Source organism: Equus caballus, chromosome X (genome assembly GCF_041296265.1).
Source record: "Equus caballus isolate H_3958 breed thoroughbred chromosome X, TB-T2T, whole genome shotgun sequence".
Classification (NCBI taxonomy): Eukaryota; Metazoa; Chordata; class Mammalia; order Perissodactyla; family Equidae; genus Equus; species Equus caballus.
In genome coordinates this window covers 32,209,588-32,229,940 of record NC_091715.1, presented here as the reverse complement: position 1 = coordinate 32,229,940, position 20,353 = coordinate 32,209,588, and the positions used below count along the sequence as shown (strand labels likewise).

The 20,353-nt window shown below is 45.5% G+C and overlaps 1 long non-coding RNA gene across 1 annotated transcript in view; it reads right to left on the bottom strand.

The window, feature by feature from the left end:
* LOC102148413 (uncharacterized) overlaps positions 1–20,353 on the bottom strand; it is a 47,249-nt gene that overhangs the window by 3,357 nt on the left and 23,539 nt on the right. The gene's annotated exons all lie outside the window — the stretch shown is intronic.

The window sequence follows — 20,353 nt, the reverse complement described above, 5'->3', positions numbered from 1 at the left end:
CACACTGCTCTTTCCAAAATCTGTCTGTTTGACTTTTTCTCTTTTCTCTCTCCCTCCGCCTTCTAGCCCCTGTCCCCATGCTGGTTTGTCTTACTTTCTTTCTCTCTCTTCTTCTCCCTACCTCATCTGTGCTCACAAATAGTGCTCCCATTCTCCTTCCCACTCGTCCTGACCCTGAGCGGCTGCCAAAGGCCTCAGCAGCAAAGCAGGCAATAGGTTCTTTCTCCCTATGAGGCACGAGAGGAGGTAAATTGAAAATACTTGTAATTCCTTTATTCCTGACCACAACTCCACAACATGGGCACTACTATTATCCCCATTTTACAGATGTGTAGATTGAGGCTTAGAGAGGTTAAGTAACTTTCTTAAAACGACACAGCTGGTCAAGGCTGCGGCGGGACTTGAATCTTTAAGGATCTGAACCTGTAGCCCGTGCTCTGAACGTCTTTGCTATGTTGCAGGTGGTTTATGGGCAAACACACAATGATCAGGAGCTGGTTGACTTTGGGGAACTTTTTCTGGCTTCACGGGCAATGTCGGAGACGGAGGCGATGACTAGCTTCTGAAGAGTTTTACATGCTTTGTTGAAGACGTTAGACTGTTCTTTAGGCATTGGGAAACTACTGAAGATTTTAGTCAGGGAAGTTTTAAAATGGGCTGTTTTGCTTTTTAGGACAATGACTCTGACAACAGTGTGGGGAGTGAATTGGTGTCCTAAAGCCTTCCAAAGCGTTTTTTTCTTCCTTTTTTGCTGCTTGGTCAATAAGTTTATTGTCCTTATCTGAAAAATCCTCACAGAAAATTATTGTGGTTTGTTTTATTAGCCCTCAGCAACCCGCTCCTGCATACACTGTGTTCTTCCCCTGGTTCAGGCCTGCTTTCTTAGAGGGCTGGGGGAGGGAGGTGGGACTGCTTGACCTAAGATACATCTGGGGGATTGAAGTGCATTCTGAGAAATAACTCTCCTTAAGGGGAAAAAACAATAGATGTATCATGTTTATTTAGAGGCAATAAGATAAATTTGTAAGAGAAGGGCAAGGATTCTAAGAAAAGATCAATTTGTCATTCAGATTGCCTTCTGTCTCAGACCTCATGGATTCACAACCAAGTCGTAAGGTAAGAGGGCTACAATAAGAAACAAATAAAATCTTAAAAACGATCCAGTTCACTAGCACAAATACCCACTTGGCAGCAAGAACTTGGCCTCCAGCAGCACCAGTGTCCACAATCCCCACAGGGATGGGTTACAATGCCCTCGGTTCTGGCATCGGCAGCAATGGCCACACCTCAGTGGCCTCAGTGGGCATTGGTGGACACTGGCAGCAGTGAGGTATCTGCTGCTTTTGACAATGATGACAATGCATATCTTTAGAGCAAGCCAAAGTAGAATAGGAAAATGTCTGCTCTTGTGTAGTAGCCAAGAAGACTGGTTCCCAGAATGCATGTGAAACATCCCCTGGAGAATATCAAAACCATTCAGAACCCATCTGAGGGGATCTGGAATTGCAACAGATGATTAGGGGCGAGGCAAGAGGAGGACAGTTTTGTGACAGATATTCTGGCCCTGATTTTTACTCTCATCCTGGGGTTATGTGGCCTGGGGAAGTCCAAGGGTCCACTGCAATGTTATAGGTCAGAGATGATAAGAGTGGAAGCAAGGAACAATGTGAGCTAAGGGGAGGTGATAGATACAAGAAATGGTTAAAAGAAAAATTGCCAGAATATGGTAAGTGGCTATAGAGAGTAAAGGAGAAGGGAGAGTCTTGGGTGACATCCTGGTCAATTGATGGTGCCATTAACCAAATTAGAGAAGTCAAGGAGAGGAGCTTGAATAGGAAGATGATGAATTCCGCCCTGAGGCCTGTTGAATTTGAGGAGTCTGGACTCAAGGGGAGGTACAATTTAACATGTGACAGGAGAGGTGCATTTAGGAGATATCTGCATAGAGATTGTAAATGCAACCTTGGGATAAAACGAGTCATGGCAAGTATGCTGAGTGAAGAGAGAAGAGAAATAAGAACGAGTCCTCGAGTAAAGTGAATAGTTAGATACTTGTTAACCAACTGAATGTAGATAATAAAAGAGTTTTATAGGTCTAAATATCAGGTGAATATGGGCTGTTGGGAGAGGTCGAACCCAGACTGAGGGGAAAAATAAAATAGTGTGCTGATGAGTTTGTTTTTTAAAGGAGCATGGGTACTGTGATAAAAAGAATGCCAACAGACACCTCAACAAAATCCCTTTAGAAGGAGAACTCATGTTGGGATCTGCTCATAGATGAGTGTCAAATTAAGAAGAGACTTTGATATTCCAAAGCCTGGTGGACTGGATATTTTCAGCACCCTCAGTCTCTTCCAAGTGACTCAGCGCTTGAGAAATGTCGAGTCACTGGGGAAGAGGCTGATTCCAGTTGATCTTTTCTTAGGACTAGGCTCAGCTGTCAGAACAGGAAAAGTTCCCCTTTGCTTAGCCAGACAAGAATAATACCAGGGCCGTATTGAAAGCACAGTTAAGGTGAATCCTCATCAGCTAGAATAATTTCAACTTGCCCTACAGCATCATCATTCAAGTTAATTATAAAGTTTTTCTCCAATCAGCCATCTTTCTCCCTTTAAAGAAACTTCTAAATGGGTTTTCCTTCTGGACTGAAATTTCCACCATAAGAGTCATTGAGTAATAAAACTTTAGGGCAGCCATAGACTGTAAAGTTCAACTAGCTTAATCCTTTTATTTAGATGAGGATAGTTAAGTGCAGAAAGGTAAATCAAGGTTTCCCAATCAAATGCCAGGATCAGGGAGGGAACATCCAGAAGTACAGCAGGCTTTAAATCTGCTTTTTAAACACCTAATTTTCAAGTCCAATATGAAAACAAGTTCCATCCAGCAGAGTTAGCTTCTCCCCAGCTTCAGTCAGTAGTTGTTTTAAAGGATTGCGAACCTGTTGCTGCCAGACCTTCCAAATGTGTTTACTTCTCTTTTTCTCTCTTTCGCCTCCAGCTGCTCCATGCTCTTTCCACAAACCTTATCTCATCTTCTGAAAATAGGCTGTTGATGAGGATGAAGGCACAAATAACGTTCCTAGAGTTTCCCTGTTATTCTTTGAGCATCTGTTGGTTTTCTGCATTTCAGATGGATGTAGAATGTTCCAGATTTCTACAGCCTGGGTCATTTGGAACACAACACCCATGTTTTAGTTCTGTTTACCTCTCCCTGTTTCTCTTCTTACAGACTTTTTTCTGCAACAATTTCAAACACAAAACTAAATAGATTTTAAACAATCGTGTAGTAATGTCTTCCCAGTAAATAGTAGATTAGGCAACCAGAGTGGTATGATAGGGCAATTTTTCCAGAAGTTCATGGTTAAAAATGCAAATGAGTGCCAGAAACACTTCAACATGTATTTGTCTCTAAGATTATCTACTTGAAACTAGAAGGTTATCAGTGTTAATAGATTGTGGGTAAACTCCATATTAAAACCCAGGTATGTGAGTGTATTATTAGTTGTCTATTGCACAACAAATTACCCTGAATTTTAGAAATTTAAAACAACAGACATTCAAAATCTCCCAGTTTCTGTAGGTCAGGAATCTGAGCACAGCTTAGTTGAGTCCTATATCTCAGGGTCTCTCACAAGCCTGCAATCAAGATATTGGCTGAGGGGGCCAGCTCGGTGGTGCAGTAGTTAAGTACACATGTTCTGCTTCTCCGTGGCCTGGGGTTGGCCGGTTCGGATCCTGGTTGTGGACATGGCACCACTTGGCACACCATGCTGTGGTAGGCGTCCCACGTATAAAGTAGAGGAAGATGGGCATGGATGTCAGCTCAGGGCCAGGCTTCCTCAGCAAAAAGAGGAGGACTGGCAGTAGTTAGCTCAGGGCTAATCTTCCTCAAAAAAAAAAAAGATATTGGCTGAGGCTGTAGTGTCATCTGAAGGTTCAACTGGAGAAGGATCCATTTCCAAACTCATTTATGTGGTTCTTAGGGGGCTCCAGTCCCTTGAGAGTTGTTGGACTGAGGGCCTCAGTTCCTTACTAGTTGTTGGGTGGAAGCCATCCTCAATGCCTTGCCACATGGTCATCTCCAAGATGGCAGTTTGCTTTATGAAAGCCAGCAAGAGAGTCTGCTAGCCAAAGGAAAGTCAGAATCTTTCGTAACCTAATCATGGATCTGACCTCCTATCATCTTTGGCATATTCTGTTGGTTAGAAACAAGTCATTACGTCCAGTCCACATTCAAGGGAAGAGGATTATACAAAGATCTGAATTCTAAGAGGCAGGAATCACTGGGGGCCATTTAGAAGTGTGTCTACCCCAGTGCGGGTCTAAGTACACTTTTCACTATACCAACCAGAGCTTACAACATCAGTTCTAAGGAATTTGAACTTTATTATAGCCTTGAAATGGTAGGAGAGTTGGCAGATAGAGATTAGTTAGTTCAAATAACACTGGCTGCTGTGTAAAATAAAATCTAAAATTTCACCGGCTTAACACAAACCAGCTTATTTAGTGCTCATATGACCATGCAATGCAGGTATTCCTAATCAGGTGGGTCTCCTCAAGGCGGTGATTTAGGGACCCAGGCTCCTTCCATCTTGTTGCTTAACTACCTTCAAAATGGCTTCTGAGGTCATCCTGGAGGTTGTCTCCATCCCAGGAATACAGAAGGGGGAAAGAGCATGAAGGATACCATCGGAGAGGTCTCTATGTGTCAGACCTGGAAATGGTGCTTCCACTTAATTTCCATCACCTAGGACTCACAGGCCATTCCTAACCACAAGGAAGGCTGGCAAGTGAAGTCTGTCTATGTTCCCAGAAAGAAGAGAAATCAGTTTGGTGAATAATTAGCCATTCTCTGCCACAGAAGCTTTATCAAGTTTATTCATTTAACAAACATTAACTAAGAGCCTTCTATGTGCCAGACACTATGCTAAATGTTGGGAATACACACAGGAGTGAATAAATATTTGAAGGATATCTCTATTAGGTTCTTGCATTTTCTTTCTTTAATTTTTGTGGGGTTTTTTTTTTCAATTTCTTTCTCCATTTTCCTTATATTTTCCTTTTCTTGTCGTTGGTAAACTACCACTAAAGATGGCTATCAATAATTCCTCCAAACCTTCATGGACTGTTCCTTTCATTTAGAAGTGGAATCGATTTCTCCTGCCCTTGAATCTTATGCTGGCCTTGTGGCTTGTTTTGACCAATAACATGCTGTAGAATTAATAGTTTGATTTTGCAGTACTGGGCTGACACCTTAAGAAGGTGGCACCTTCTACTACTTTCCTGCTCTTTCCTGAGACCCTCTTGCTGTAAGGAAGTCCAAGCTAATAACATGAAGGGGCCACATGGAGAAGAACCAAGGCATCCAAACTGACAGCTCCGACCCTGCCATTAGCAGGATGCAGCCACGTGAGTGACTTCACCATGAAGAGCAGAACTGCCCAGCTAAGTCCAGCCAACCCACAGAATCATAACATATAATAAATCATTGTTTTAAGCCACTAAATTTCATAGTGGTTTACTACATAGCAACAGATAATTGAAACACTTTTTTTTGCTGAGAAAGATTGGCCTGGAGGTAACATCTGTTGCCAATCTTCCTCTTTTTGATTTGAGGAAGATCAGCTCTGAGCTAACATCTGTGCCAGTCTTCCTCCATTTTGCACGTGGGATGCTGCCACAGCATGGCTTGATGAGTGCTGTGCAGGTCCACACCTGGGATCCGAACCTGTGAACCCCGGGCTGCCAAAGCAGAGTGCGAGAATTTAACCACTATATAACCGGGCTGGCCCCAAGAATTGAAATGCTTTTCATTCATTTTCCTCTCCTTTCTTCCATGTTCTTCACAATTCTGGCGTGTCTTCCAGATAAGGTTCAGATGGAATTACTTCAGATAATAGGAAAATAGTTGAAACATACCATAGAGTACAAATATACATGTATACAACAGGCACCCTGAGCAATCACAAAATTTCAAATCATTGATGCAGTGCGGGCAAAGTATTCATTTGCCTTATAGAAAGCAAAACCAGTGATAAAATGCTAAGTGAACTTTGGATGTGAATTGCTCCCCTCCTAGCATATGACCTGTTACAGCCACATTCTGCCAGCATGTAAATATTGATAAACGATAAGTTCTGTAGTTCAAATAAAAGAAAGTTCCAAGTGATATGCTCATGGATTCAGAATGTCAATACTAAGAGCGAATAGAGATTGATATGACATCCCAGACCTGACAGAATGGAAGGATAGATCCCAATAACTGCTGATATCCTGTCTCTATTGACGTATTTCTCTTACAATCAGCCTGTATTTTTTATGCAATTTTGAAAAAAAAAGTTATGCCAGAAGCAGCCTCAATTCCAAGAGAAAAATTGGCAGTAAAACGTAGAGATGTTGTTACCTCACATTACAGCCTAAAAGTAAAAGACACGCCCTTAATTTGCAGAAAGAAGAAACGGCTCTTCCCCAAGGGGTGGGTAGGAAGGACTACACCATTGGTTCCCACGCAGCCTTGGCTAAGCCTTCCTTAGTTCCCTCTGTCCTTGAGTACTCTGGGGGCATTTGCCTGGCAGCCCATCAGCTATTTGCTTTGGGAGGGTGGAGGGGAAGTAGGGTGGGTCCAGAGCAGAGCGAGCAGGCACTCGTTATTTGTCCTTCTCCCATGACATGACACTTAACCTCATAAAAGCTGCTCCTGAATCTCTGCAAAAGCCTGGCATCACTGAGCTTCACACCAGAGTCCGTCATTTGGATGACTTTTGTCTGCTTCCGAACAGACGATATCCTATATTCCGTGTCCATGTTACAATTGAGGCATCCTTGTTATGGTTAATTGCCATCAGTCAACAAGACTTGCCTCTTTGCTGCATGGGAGAAACACAGAGTGGTCTCCATGCCAAAGCTCTGCAGATCAAATGAGTCAAGGCTTATTGAAGGAGGCAGAAGACACCTGGGGAGGAGTCAGTGAGGAATCCTGCTCTAGGGACTCACATTGCCTGCGCTGGAGGGGTTCTAGGAGCTGGGGACCAAAGAGTCTTTCTGCTTCAAGATCCAAGGGTGAGAATCCCAGCATTTGTAGTTAGATGGCAGCTGAGGCAGAAGTCATCTGAAGGCTTCACTGGGCTGATTATTCAACAGAAGTTTCTTCACTCACATATCTGGCATCCCAGTGCTCCTCTGCGTGGTCTTTCTCTCCAGCAGAATAGCCTGAACTTCTTTGATGGAGGCTCAGGGTCAAGGCTGGAATTAGAAACTGCCAGGCCTCTTAAAGGTTAGACCCACAACTGGCAAAGCATAATACTTGCAATCTGCAATTGATCAAAGTAGTCATAAATCAGCCCAGATTCAAGGGAGTGTAAGCATGGTTACCTCCTCTTAATGGAGACATAGCTTGTGTTTACAGGAAGAGAGGGAATTAATGGCAGCCATTTTGGGGGACATGGACAAGGACAAGGACATGCCCCCTTTCACTCTTACAATTTTCCTGGCTTGCAAAATAAATCTGTAGGCCTAGAAGTCAGGATTAGTGGTTACGCTTAAGGAAAGGGTAATGACTAGCAGGAACACGAAGGGGCTACTGAGGTGGTGGGAATGTTCTGGTTGTTTTTTTTTTCTTTTTCATCTGTGTTGGTTATACAGGTAGCTCATTTCATCATGTGCAAATTCATCAAGCTGTACACTCGTGATTTGTCCATTTTGCTGTGTGAGTGTTACACTTCAATATAAAGTTTACATAAAGTAAAAAAAAACTACAAACCAAAAAATAAAAGATGACCTTGTCTGGATGATAAATTACAAGGTCACCCTGCCCATTACCCAACTCAAGGCCGTATAAGAGAAGCCAAGTGATTCATTAGAATTTGAAGGTGGGGAGAGAGTGGTTGGAGTTCTGGTGCCCCACACCTCTGTGAGTGAGGGAAATGGATACTTTCTCTTCATCTTAAACCAGGTGGTAAAGACTCCCCGCTGAAGAAGTATGAAGGTGTGGGCCTGAGGCTGACCAGTTGCCCCGGAAGCAGCATAAAGATAGGTGGCTACTCTGGGAACTACTAGCCCTTCCAGTGTTAGAAGGGTCTGGTATGCTTGCACATTTCCCCTGAGCCAGATGTGAACCCTAGAAGGGATCTAGACTGAGCGGTTCTGAGAGGGCTCTCTGCCCACGAGGACCACTTGTAGGGAGGGCAGTTGACTCCATCAAGAGATGGACTGTACCAAAGTCAGGGGGCTGAGGGAGAAGACAGCCAGAGGACGCTCACCCTCATCGGAAGCCTTGCCAGTGAGAGATTACCAGTAATGCAAAGTCCCTGAGGGGCCAGGAGAGCTGCCAAAATAAGAGTCAGCTTTGAACATTCTCCACACCTGGCACATTCCCTGGCCAGTAATAGCTGCACCAGTCTAGTGAGGGGTTCCCTGCCCTGCCCTCTTCCCCGTCCTATGTACCAACTATGGAAGGACTGAAAATGGCAGGTAAAGCCTGGGAGTGGCAGTGAAAGGAAAAAACGAGGGAACAGAGGACATCAACTGTGCCTCTCTCTTTCCCCTTGTACACGTCGCAGTCAGAGACAGGATGGCATTGGGGATGCAGAGGGAAGGTGCTTGAAATTGAATAAAAGATTGAAGTTTTCAGGCTAGACTGGATGGGACATTTTATTTACTGAAATTAGATTGCACTTGAGGCTGAAGGGGATTGAAAACCTATGGGACCTGCCTGAGATTTCATCCAGGAGTAAAAAAGAGCTATCTGAGAAATCATGTTTGATAAGGCAGTGGAAGGAAGAATGAATAATTTTCTTCTTCCATTCCCACGCGAGTCGAGATACAAGTAAAACACAAGTTACAATGTATGCCACAGGCCTTTGTTAGCTTGTGACTTCAAATGAGATTGCAGCCCCACCTTATACCCAGTATTAGGGCACAAGCCTGCACCAATCCAATTGCTAGAATGAGTGCCCTTGAAAGGGCTTCCTCTTCCCTGAGCTCTTTTGGCAGAGTCTCCATAGCAGTGATTCATGTGAGCTCCTGAAGAAGCCTCCCTCTTTCTTCCGTCTGTACTCCTCATTTGCATCTTGGTTCAACAGTAGTTACTGAGTTTCCCATGTGTTGCGCACCACATTGGGGCAAGAGGCACAATAACAAAAGCAATAGAGTCCTGGCCCTCTTGAAGCTTGCAGCCCACGAGGGGAGACAGAGGGTCACACAATCATACAAAGGAATGTAAAGGAGCCCTAAGAAGAATGGGTGAGGGCGTGGTTGCTGGGACAGAGGCATTAGGAAGGCCAGAGAGGTGCCGCCTAGTAGTAAGGGAGGTCGGAGAACTGTCCTCTGAGGGACTGATGGTTGAGATGGGATCTGAAAAAGAATAAGAATTTACCAGGGGAAGGGAGAGAACATTGCAGGTGAAGGGAGTAGTATGTAGGTTGAGAAATAACAATAAGGGCTAGAATAAAGACCCTGAGAGGGAATGCAGTGCCCAGTGGAGAGGTGGATAAGAGCTGGGCCCTGGGGGGGCCCTATACACTTTGTTAATGATTTTGGACTTTATCCCAAGAGTTAGGAAACCATCAAAATGTTTTGAGCATAAGAGAGACGTTATCAGAATTGACCCTACCCTCAAAATACAGCTCAAATCTGACCACTTTCCAACTCCTGCTGCCACTAGCCTAATCCACCCTACTATCACTTCTCACTTGATTTCTAAAGTCTCTTCCCAAGCGGCCTCCCTGTTTCCTCCCTCGCCCCACCTCCAGTCTGTTCTCCACACGACAGCCATAGTGATCCTTCTAAAGTATAAGACTGATCACGCCCTCCCTCTACTCAAAACTCCAGTGCTTTCCCATCATCCTCAGAACACAACACATGTACCATGGTCTACAAGGCCCTGCAGGAAATGGCCCCTGCCGCTCTCCCCAGTCCCCTCTCCTGCCACTTCCCTCTTGCTTACTCTGCTCCAGTCCGCTCGTCTCCGCTGTTGCATGCCCAAGCTGAGCGTGTTCCCACTGCAGAGTGTTTGCCTTCCCAGATTGCTGTGTGGCTCTCAACGTCAATTCATTTGGGACTCAAATGTCACCTCTTCAGCAAAGCCTTTTCTAACATAGCACTCTGCCACTCCTACCCCTAGTCACTATCCCCTTTCCCTGCTTTATTTGTCTTTAGAGCACTCACCAGTACCTGCCACATTTATTTTGTTTATTTCTGTCTCCCACCCACCTCCACTAGAAGAAGCTCCGAGTGGAGCAGGAACTTTCTGAGTCCTGAGTATCTCATTGCCAAGAACAGTGCCTGGTACCCAGTGGTCTCTCAATAACTATCTGCATAGGGGTGAATGGACGGCAACAGGGAAGAAATTAGATGAGGGAGATGCATGAGGGTAAGAGTGAAAGCAAACGGACAACCTGAAGTCTATTGTAGGCATCTAGGCCATTGATCGTCAATGTGAGGGGCTCATATCCCAGGAAATGCACAAGATGGTCATTGATTAAGGTATGAGAGAAAATACGAAACTAGATTGTTTTAAAAAAAAATAGAAAGAAATTAAGCTTTGCTAATATCTAAAATTCAGAAAAGCATTGGGGCATGGATGTTATTCCTAAACAGAAGTACCTATATATGAGGCCTGTGCTCACAATTTGTTAATCATAGAGATGCACAGTCAAACTGTTTAGAAATTACTGAGGGACTGCGAGAACTTCGACCAGGATGGTGGAGGTGGGGATCAAGAGAAGTGGACAGATCAAAGAAAGGTGCAAAGATAAAACTATCAGGGCTTTAGAAGGCATTGGCCATAAAGTGACAAGGGACAAGGGCCTGTGAGCTGACTGGCCTCCATGATTAGATAAATGATGGTGTCATTACCAAGAGGAGAAGCATGTTTGGGGGGTTTGGCAGCGACACCCAGTGCTCACCAACATTGGCATTTACTTCTTCCCCCTGGACATCCCGCTCACTAGATCTTTTCTCCCTTGCAGTTAAATACGGCTATGACACCGAGCTCTGGCAAACGAACTGTGAATAGAAGTGACGTGCAGCCCTCCCCATTTGGCAACTTCAGACAATGGGAGCACTTCAGCCATGCTCTTCTCTCCCTCTCCATCAGCTGGAACCTGGCAAAAGAGTGAACCCCAAACAGCTGGATACTGCTTAAACCTGGGCACCAGGACTGGGTACATAATTTGTGGGGCCCAGTGACAAGTGAAAATGCAGGGCTCCTTGCTCAAGAGCAGGAAAAAAAAGTTCTTTTAAAGATCCTAAAATACAAAGCTTTTTCCTTTCTTCGGCACTCTTTCTCTTGACCTGTCCTGGCATTTTGTATTTGCTATTTAATGTCACACTCTCTTGGGAACAAGGGTAGCTGTGGGGGAATGCAGCCCCTGACAGGTGGCCGAAGGGCCCCATCTTGTGACTTGGTACATGCGTGTGTGCATGCGTGTGGCTGGCTCACTGACTGCCAAGTTCCCCCATCCCACTAATGTGGCACCAACACGCTGTGCCCCAGCCAAGGACAGGGAAGTTGAACCAGGCATCTCTTCTTCCCATGAACCCATCACCCTGACCCGTAGCCTACCCCTGCTCAGTCACTCTGCAAACCTAGGGCAGAGGTGGCCACAGCTATGCTCCACACCAAGATGGGCAGGGCACATACTCCTGTCCTCAATCCTTCCTGCACCTGTACCTAGGCTCCTGACAAGAACTGAGGGCAGAAGTGGCAGTGGTCACAGTATGGGAGCAGGGCAGCCATCAGTCAAGAATCTGTCCTGGGGAAGCAAGGAGGCAGCAGGAGGCAGAACCACAGTGAGCTGATGCTTCAAGCTCCCAGCACCATTGTGTTCCATTATGCCATTGAACTCCATTTACAAAATACAAAGTCAATGATCAAATTATTAAGAATTTCAAGATAGCAACTACAGAGCATTGAACTCCATGCATGAGGCCCTTTTGAGCGTGGGGCTCTATGCTACAACTGTGCTGGTCGCAGGACCATAAAGCCAATCCTGCTGGGCATCTTTGTGTTTGAGGAGAGATCTGTGGCTTCTAAACCAGGGTGGGGTGGCAGCCTTTGTCTTCACCACTCTAGGGTAAGAGAACTCTGGTTGAGACCCTGGTACCGCTCTTCACAGTGAGCATGTTTTCCTGTACTCAGTGTGGGGTGAGAGCTCTAACACCCCAGCCTCTCCTCTCTTCCTTTTCCCCAACACTTTGGAGCTAAACCACCTGCCTCCTGCTTCCCCACTCCACCCTCATCATACACTGAAACTTATCCCACTTCTCCAACTACTTTGATGGGATGATGGTTTGCACAACACTTTAGAGAATGAGGAGGAGGAGGAGGGCTAGGCTTGGGTGACCAGATGGAGGGAAGGGGGCAGGGGCAGGAGCGAGCACACAGTGTGAGAACGTACAGTGCCGAGAATGCTGAGAGGTGCTTTTCCCCAGGATACGACGGGAGTGGGTGTTTCTATGATATACTCAGCCCAAACTTCCCGGAACTCTCAAGAAATTGCTTGGGGGAGGAGGGGGGAAGCCACAAAATGCCATTGAAGCAAGGAGAATTTCAGTACATTAAATAAAGGTTAAGAGGAATCTTGGCTATTGTTAATTGCTAATCGCCCTCTACTTAAGGACTTCCAAATAGACACTTTGTTGATCAAGGGAAAAATGTAAAGTGCGGATAAGACCCTCCCAAACACTCACCCAGATACTTGATGTGTGTGCACACATACTTGCAGAGGGGGAAAAAAATGTAATTTCAAGTGGAATAAAACAATAATAATAGATCGTGCTTACCGAGTTTATTACCATGTGCCTGGCACTCTTCAATCACTTTGTTTGTGGTAGCCAATTTAATCCTCACACAAATGTATAAGGCATTATTATTATCCCCATTTTACAGATGAGAAAACTGTGGCACAGAGGGTGACATAACTTGACTAATGGGTTTGTGTGTTGTCATCATGTACACAGGACTAACTAAAGCAGGCACCCAATCAGAATTTCTAGTATTAAAAGCAGTTATGGGGGCCGACCCAGTGGCATAGTGGTTAAGTTCATGTGCTCCATTTCGGAGGCCCAGGGTTTGCAGGTTTGGTTCCCAGGCACGGAGCTAACACCACTCGTCAAGCCACACTGTGGCAGCATCCCACATAAAAAAATAGAGGGAGATTGGCACAGATGTTAGCTCAGTGACAATCTTCCTCAAGCAAAAAGAGGAAGATTGGCAACAGATGTTTGCTCAGAGCCAATCTTCCTCACAAAAAAGGGAAAAAAAAAGCAGTTCTGGAACTGAATACTGGTTCTCCAGTATTAGAGCAGTTCTGGAAAGAGGGTGTATTCAACTTCACAGGTAAAGTTTAAAAGGAAAGTGAGTCCAGAGCATAAAACTACAAGCCTTAAAATATATCCATCAGCACTTCTGCCCTGTTTCCTCAAATTACACTTAGGGGCACAGTCTCTGACTTTGCGGAAGGCTGGGGAGGAGATGATGTGACCACGTAATCTGTCAGGGCAAAGAGTCAGGCCTTCCCATAATCCCCATCTGTCCCTTCTCCCGAGATTAAACAGAAAGTTCTCACAGACTCATTTTGTAAATATGGCAAGAGGCCTGCCAAAGGTGTCCTGACTCATAGCTCACTGGTGGCCACTCCTGAGCCATGCTCAGCTGCTTCATCAGCATGGCCCTGAAAGTCCCTTCATACCAGACTGGTGACCTGCCAAATATAGCAGGGACCTATTTTTAAAAAGGTTCAAATGGGCTCGCAGACAGCCATCAACACATGCCATCAGCACAGTTTTATAAAACCCCAGGCCAGGCCATCTGTGTGGCATTCAAATAATGCTGAGGCAACACGGCCACAACAGCAGCAGAAGCGAGAGGAGCTCCTCCTCGGTGAGGGCCTCCGTGGGTCAGACCCTGCTGCCCACTTTCTTATATACACTCTCTCACTGCGTGATGGCAACTGCCCAGGACGAGAGGTTTCATTATCCCCATTTTACAGATGAAAGTAAAGTCTCAGAAAGGTCAAACGACTGCCCTACATTCACACAGCCAGTGCTCTGCACCATTTCTGAGAACAACTCATTAAATGCCACTCTGCAGTTCTACATCTCCAAGCACATGACACTTGGGCTACTGAAGGTTGACTCCAAGTGCACTAAGGACCTAAGAGGAGACAAACCCTATTGGCAAGTTGTCACCCCTGCACCTAGCAGTGTATGGAATCAGCTCCTCAGCCACCATCATGGAAATCCCCTCCGAGTTTGGGTGGATTAAAAGGCTTCAACAATGGATCATAGACGTAGATATAAAAGCTAAAATAATAAAAGTACTAGAGAAAAATAAAAACATCTTTGTGACATTGGAGTAGGCAAAAATTTGTAGATAAACATAACAACAAGAAAGAATGAACTACAAAAAAAAAAGGTAATGGACTTCATCAAAATGTAAAACTTTGGCTCACAAATGATACCTTTAAGAAAATGAAAAAGCAAGCCACAAACTTGGAGAAAATATTTGCAATATACATATCACAAAGACTGGTATCCAGAATATAGAACTCTTACAACTCAATAATAAGACAAGCAAGTCAAGCGAAAAATGGGCAAACTATTTTAACAGATACTTCCCCAAAGACAAATAGAAATGGCCAATAAGTATATGAAAAAGTACTCAATGTCACTAAAATGCAAATTAAAACCACAAGATATTACTACATACCCATTAGAATGACTAAAAATAAAAAGTCTGACAATACTAAGTGTTGACAAGGATGTGGAGCAGGTAGAACTTCCCTACATTGCTGCTGAGACTGTGAAATGATACAGCCACTTTAAAAACCAGTTTGTCCGTTTCCTATAAAATTAAGCAGACACCCACCATATGACTCAGCCATTCCGTTTCTAAGTATTTACCCAAAAGAAATGAAAACAGATATCTGCACAAAGACTTATATAAGAACATCCATAGCAGCTTTCTTCATAATAGACAAAGACTAGTAACAACCTAAATGTCCATCAACAGGGAGCTAGGGGAATACATTTTGGTACATCCATACAAGAAAATACTCCTAGCAATAAAAAGGAACAAACTACTAAGGCATGTAACACCATGGATGAATCTCAAAATAATTATGCTAAATGAAGGAAACTAGACAACAAAATCACACAAAAATCCCTGTATGAGTCTGTTTATATGACACAAGTACAGGTGAAACTAATCCATAGAGACAGAAAGCAAATCAATGGCTGCCTGGGGCCAGGGGTTGGGGGGGTTGGCTGTAAATGGACATAAGGGAAATTTGGAGGTCATTATAAACGTTCTGTATCTTGACTGTAGCGATAACACATACCACACGTGAGTACATAAATTTGACAAAACCCTTGGAACTGGATGTTTAGAATTGGCACGTTTTGCTTCATGTTTATTATATCTCAATAAAGTTTATTTTGAAAAAAATTATTGAAGAAAGTGTTTTGAGGAAGGGCAGGAATTCAGAGGACAAGGCAGGAGGTTTGGTGAATGGGTGGCAGTAAGTGATGGGGTAGGGGAGGGGGAACGGTGGGGGCTTCCAGCCCTGGGTGAGAACCTGGCCCTGCCACTCATCCCTCTGAGAGCTTCAGCCAGTCAGTGAGGCTTTGGACAAGGACATTGCCTCCTTTCACCCTCGGTGTTAAATGCGACAATGAGGGTAGTGGATTTATTTCCAACAGTCCCTTCCTGGGCTGACAGACCATGGCTCCTGGCTGTTCTCAGACCTAAGACCTCCAGCGCTATCTGTTGCTTTCTCGTTGTGAGGCCTGATGCTCCTGCTGCCTGCTGGCACCAGGCTTCTCTAGCTGGGAAAGCGAGACATCTGTGAAGCTTGTGAGTGGCATGGAGAGTAAACACCTCTCTCCCGGGTCCCTGCCAAAGAAGCTCATCTTTTTCTAACTATGATAAGCATCTCTCTCACAAGGAGGACAAGGTATTTTCAAATGTAGGAAAATTGTACCTATCTGCCAGTACTCTCAATGTAGAAGGTCCCTGTTTCAAAGGCTACTGTTAGAGGTGGATGCTATTCAGCCACCCATTCATCCATTCCTCCACTCATTCATTCACTCAACAAACATCTAGTGAGCACTGGCTATGTGCTAGGCTGACCACAATGAACATATAGGCCCTGACAGCAAGGAGCTCACTGCCTCGTGGAGTGAGGCAAGGGGCTACAGGCAGTTAACAGGCCATTACAGCCCAGTGTGGTAAGAGTCCCATAGCAGATACCGGCTAGTCTCTGCCCACATCCCCTTGGACCTCTTTACCAGTTCCACCCACCTGCTCTCAAAGCACTTTTACTTCTACCAAGATCACTTGTGTCCCTTTGTCAGAGGACTGCCCCCAGGCTGCTGGAGCCTGATTTTGCATCAAAGAAAGCCAGAAGTACCTGGCAACTTTCCTTCCCCCTCCCTTTAACCAAAGACAGATGGGTGTATAAATATTCCATAAGTATAAAGTATAAATAAGTGTAATTACTCCAGCTCCTCCATCCCCTGTTTGAGACAGTTCTGAGGTGTGGCTTTTGCCATCTTCAGAGCTCCCCTCTGGAGTTGAGCCAAAGTTATCTATTGTGATATTGTAATTTGTAATAAATGTATATTTGGTCTTTGTCCCCATTTCTGAAACAGAGCTCCTAAAGCCCCTAGAATTTATCTTTTGTCATGCTAATGAGGTGACTTTTGGACTGCACCTAAGGATGGGGCTGGTTGCCAGGGGAACCAACCAATGATTAGAGGGCTGGAACTTTCAGTCCCACCCTCTGACCTCCATGGAGGGAGGGGGCTGGAGAGTGAATCAATCACCAATGGCCAATGATTTAATCAATCATGCCTAGGTAATGAAACCGCCATAAACATCCAAAAGGACAGGCTTCAGAGAGCTTCCAAGTTGGTGAGCACGTTGAGATTTGGGGACAGTGGTGCACCTAGAGAGGGCGTGGAAGCTCCTTGCCCTTTCCCACACCTTGCCCTATACATCGCTTCTGTCTGGCTGTTCCTAAGTTACATCCTTTTATAATAAATCAGTGATCTGGCAAGTAAAATGTGTCTGAGTTCTGTGAGCCACTCTAGAAAATTAATCAAATCCAAGGACGGGGTCATGAGAACTTCGGATTTATAGCCGGTTGGTCAGAAGCACAGGCAACAACCTGGACTTGCAACTGGTATCTGAAGTCGGGGTGGAGGGGCAATCTTGTAGGACCTAGCATTTAACCTGTGGGATCTGATGCTATCTCTGGGTAGATAGTGTCAGAACTGAGTTGAACTATAGGACACCCAGCTGGTGTCAGAGAGTTGCTTGGTGATGTGGGGGGAAAACCCACACATAGGAATTAGTGCTAGAAGAATTTTACCCACCCTTTGGGGGACTTGGCTTAATCATGCACCCTGGCGTGGCTTCCTTCCCTCTAGCTCCTGTTTCCCCACTTCCTTACTGATTATTCTTGGAAACACAGCCTAGTACACTGCTTTCCCAGGAATTCTCACTTCAGCGCCTACTTCTGGGAAATCCAACTTAAGACATGCTCCAATTGTGGAACACCAACGTGGGGCCGTGGAAGCCCCTGGGAGGGGAGGAGGGGCTGGAGAAATCTAAGAAGGAGCAATTTTGGTATAGGCCTGTGTGTGTGCACGTATGTTGGGTGGAGGTGGAGAAGTAAAACTGTAAGTGGGGGAGGAGCTGGCACCAAGGCCCCAAGTTGTAGTGAATTTGGGAAACAGCAAGCAGTCCAGTTTGGCTGGCACACAGTGCATACAAGGCAGGATAAAGGGCGACGTGAGGCTGGAGGGACCCATAGGGGATGGAGGTCTTGAAAGTCTAAGTCATGTCAAGAACTTGATCTTCAGGACAATAGTGAGCCACTGGAGGGTTATAAGCAAGTCAGTGATGAGACCAGATTTACTCTTTAGAAAGATGGCTCTGTTTGCAATAGGAAGAATGTGTTTGAGAGGAGCAAAGCAGGAGTCTGAGAGCAGTCAGGAGGCTGTCTCAGACATCCAGGCCATAACTGAGAAGAAAGCATCAGAATGGAGTGGGGGAACATGGGTGCATTCGAGAGATGTTCCAAAGTTACAATCGACAAGACTCAAATTTTGATTGATTGAGGGATTGATTGCATGGGATGGGTAAGGAAAGAGAAGAGGCAGAGACGATTCCTGAATTGTCACAGATCTGCGTGCCCTGGAAGCAGGCTCTTATTCGGAAGTTAGAATGCAGGAAGTTTCTTTGAAAGTGCTCTCAGGATTGACCCTTGCTGGGGGAAAGGGAAGGAAGCAAGACGGGGCAGAGGGAGAAGTTGGACCGTGATGCAGTCTCGACAGAGGCTTCAGCCAAAGTCGTGGGGAGCTCTGGAGCTGGGAGCGCCCTGCAAGAGTTGTCCTGAGTTGGGGCAAGGGAGCCAGCACTTTGTCCCTTTCATCATCCAGCCGTTGGATGCAGATTACCCCAGGCGAAAGCTTTGAACCTTGAGTGATATGGCTCCACTCAGCTGAAGGCAATTCCTGCAGACAGTTGAGAGCTGAGCCATCAGCTAACAACCTTCCCAGCAGCTGAGAGAGTAGGTCCTTCTGTTCTAATGGCTGGTGCTGGGTGGCACAGCACAGCATCTGAAACAGACATTTAAGTGTGAGATGCTGTGAGACTTGCAGTGGGATACACACAGAAAGCACCCGGGTCTCTGTCTGGATCTCAGAAGATGAGATGACCTGGGGAAAAGAGGTTAGGTACTGGTTCTTGGCCTCTTTGGGGTCACAGACCCTTTTAAAAAGTTGATGAAGGCTCTTCACATTCACAACTCTAAACAAAAATTTGCATGAAATTTCAGGAAGTTAGTATGGGATCCTCCAGAAGCCGACCCTCGGACAAAGATTTGGGTACAAGAGGTTTGTTTGGGTGGTGATCTCAGAAAATATGGAGAAGGAGTGGAAAAATGAGCAGGGAAGGGAGAAAAGCCGAAAAAGATACATCAGTGGGCAAGTTGGGCTCAATTCTGCTGCAGCCCCTCTGAGAAACTCTGTGGAACACACCCTAGAATTGCCCACTCACTCAGCAAGGAAGCTGGAGAATTTGTCTACCATCTCCCAACCCTCAATGGTTGAGGGTCACCCCAGGGGCATTAACTCTCTGGCCCTTCTGGTCACATAGGACTCACTCTCCACCCTACTCTTACCGCCTGCAGGCCCAAGAACATCCGCGTCCAATGGCCAGAGAGCACCCTCAAGAAGTGCAGATGTTTGCAGTAAGGAACCATTAGATTGCCCCCAAGGGTGACAGCCACCAGACACACCTAGGGACCAACAACGTCTGCCACAGAACTCATACTCCTGGTTAAGAATTTTTTCCAGAGTTGGCTGAAGAACACCAGGAGGGCAGCAGGCGTAGCCAGAGAAGTAGGAAAAACCCAGTGTGGTGCCATGTCAACAGTGGGAAGTGATCAAGAGACATAGACATCTGGGGTACCCAGCTTCCTCCAACTGGGTTCCCACTGGAGCCACTGAGGAACTTGCTGCTGTCTGTAAGCCTGGTTTTTCTATTGTCACTCTGAGCTCCCCAGTTCTGACACTGCCTGCTCCGACAACTCAAAGACCAAGTGGAAGGCTGGAGTTGCCAACTGTTGGAGAGTAGTTTGGGAAATTAGGGTGCCGCTCTCAGGGGGCCCAGATTGAAGGGGATATTTAATCATTCATGAGTTCAGTGACAGGTCTGGAAAGTATATAGAGGAAGCCAAGCTACTTGCCTGTGTGCCACAAGAATGCCTCAATTAAAATGCCATTCAGTCAGAAAAGGCAGAAAGAAAAACAAACCCGTCAGCTGTAATTTTGCACTGGGCTTTTTTCATGTGAATCAAGGGGTGCAAATGGCATTTTCCATCAGTCATAAGTGTCAAAAGCCCAGGGGTCTGCAGCTGTTATTCTGCAGTATTACCCAATGACCATTTAAACAGCTGATCAAGTTCCTTCCAGAAAACAAGGTTCTGTGTCCAAGTTCTAAGTTCAACCACTTGAACTGTTTGACTTGAGTGGAGCCATGAAGTCTCGAAAGTGGCCGTAACAAGGGGACCTTTCCTCAGAGTTGGGCTGTGTTGGTTTTTGTGGTTGTTAGTACGGTTGTTGGGTTTGAGTTTGCTTGCTCCTCCAAACACCTCCTGCTACAAACAAATTGCCCTTGGACAAGGGGCTGTGAGCCTCAGGGGATAAAATGCAGCGTACACAAATCTAAGGAAAGGTTAAGAGGAACTCGGTAACCTTGGGATGGTCTGGAAATGAGCAATGCTAACAGCAGTCTCTGCACACAGTGGACGCTCAGTAAACAGTTGTGTGGTGGTGGCAGCTGC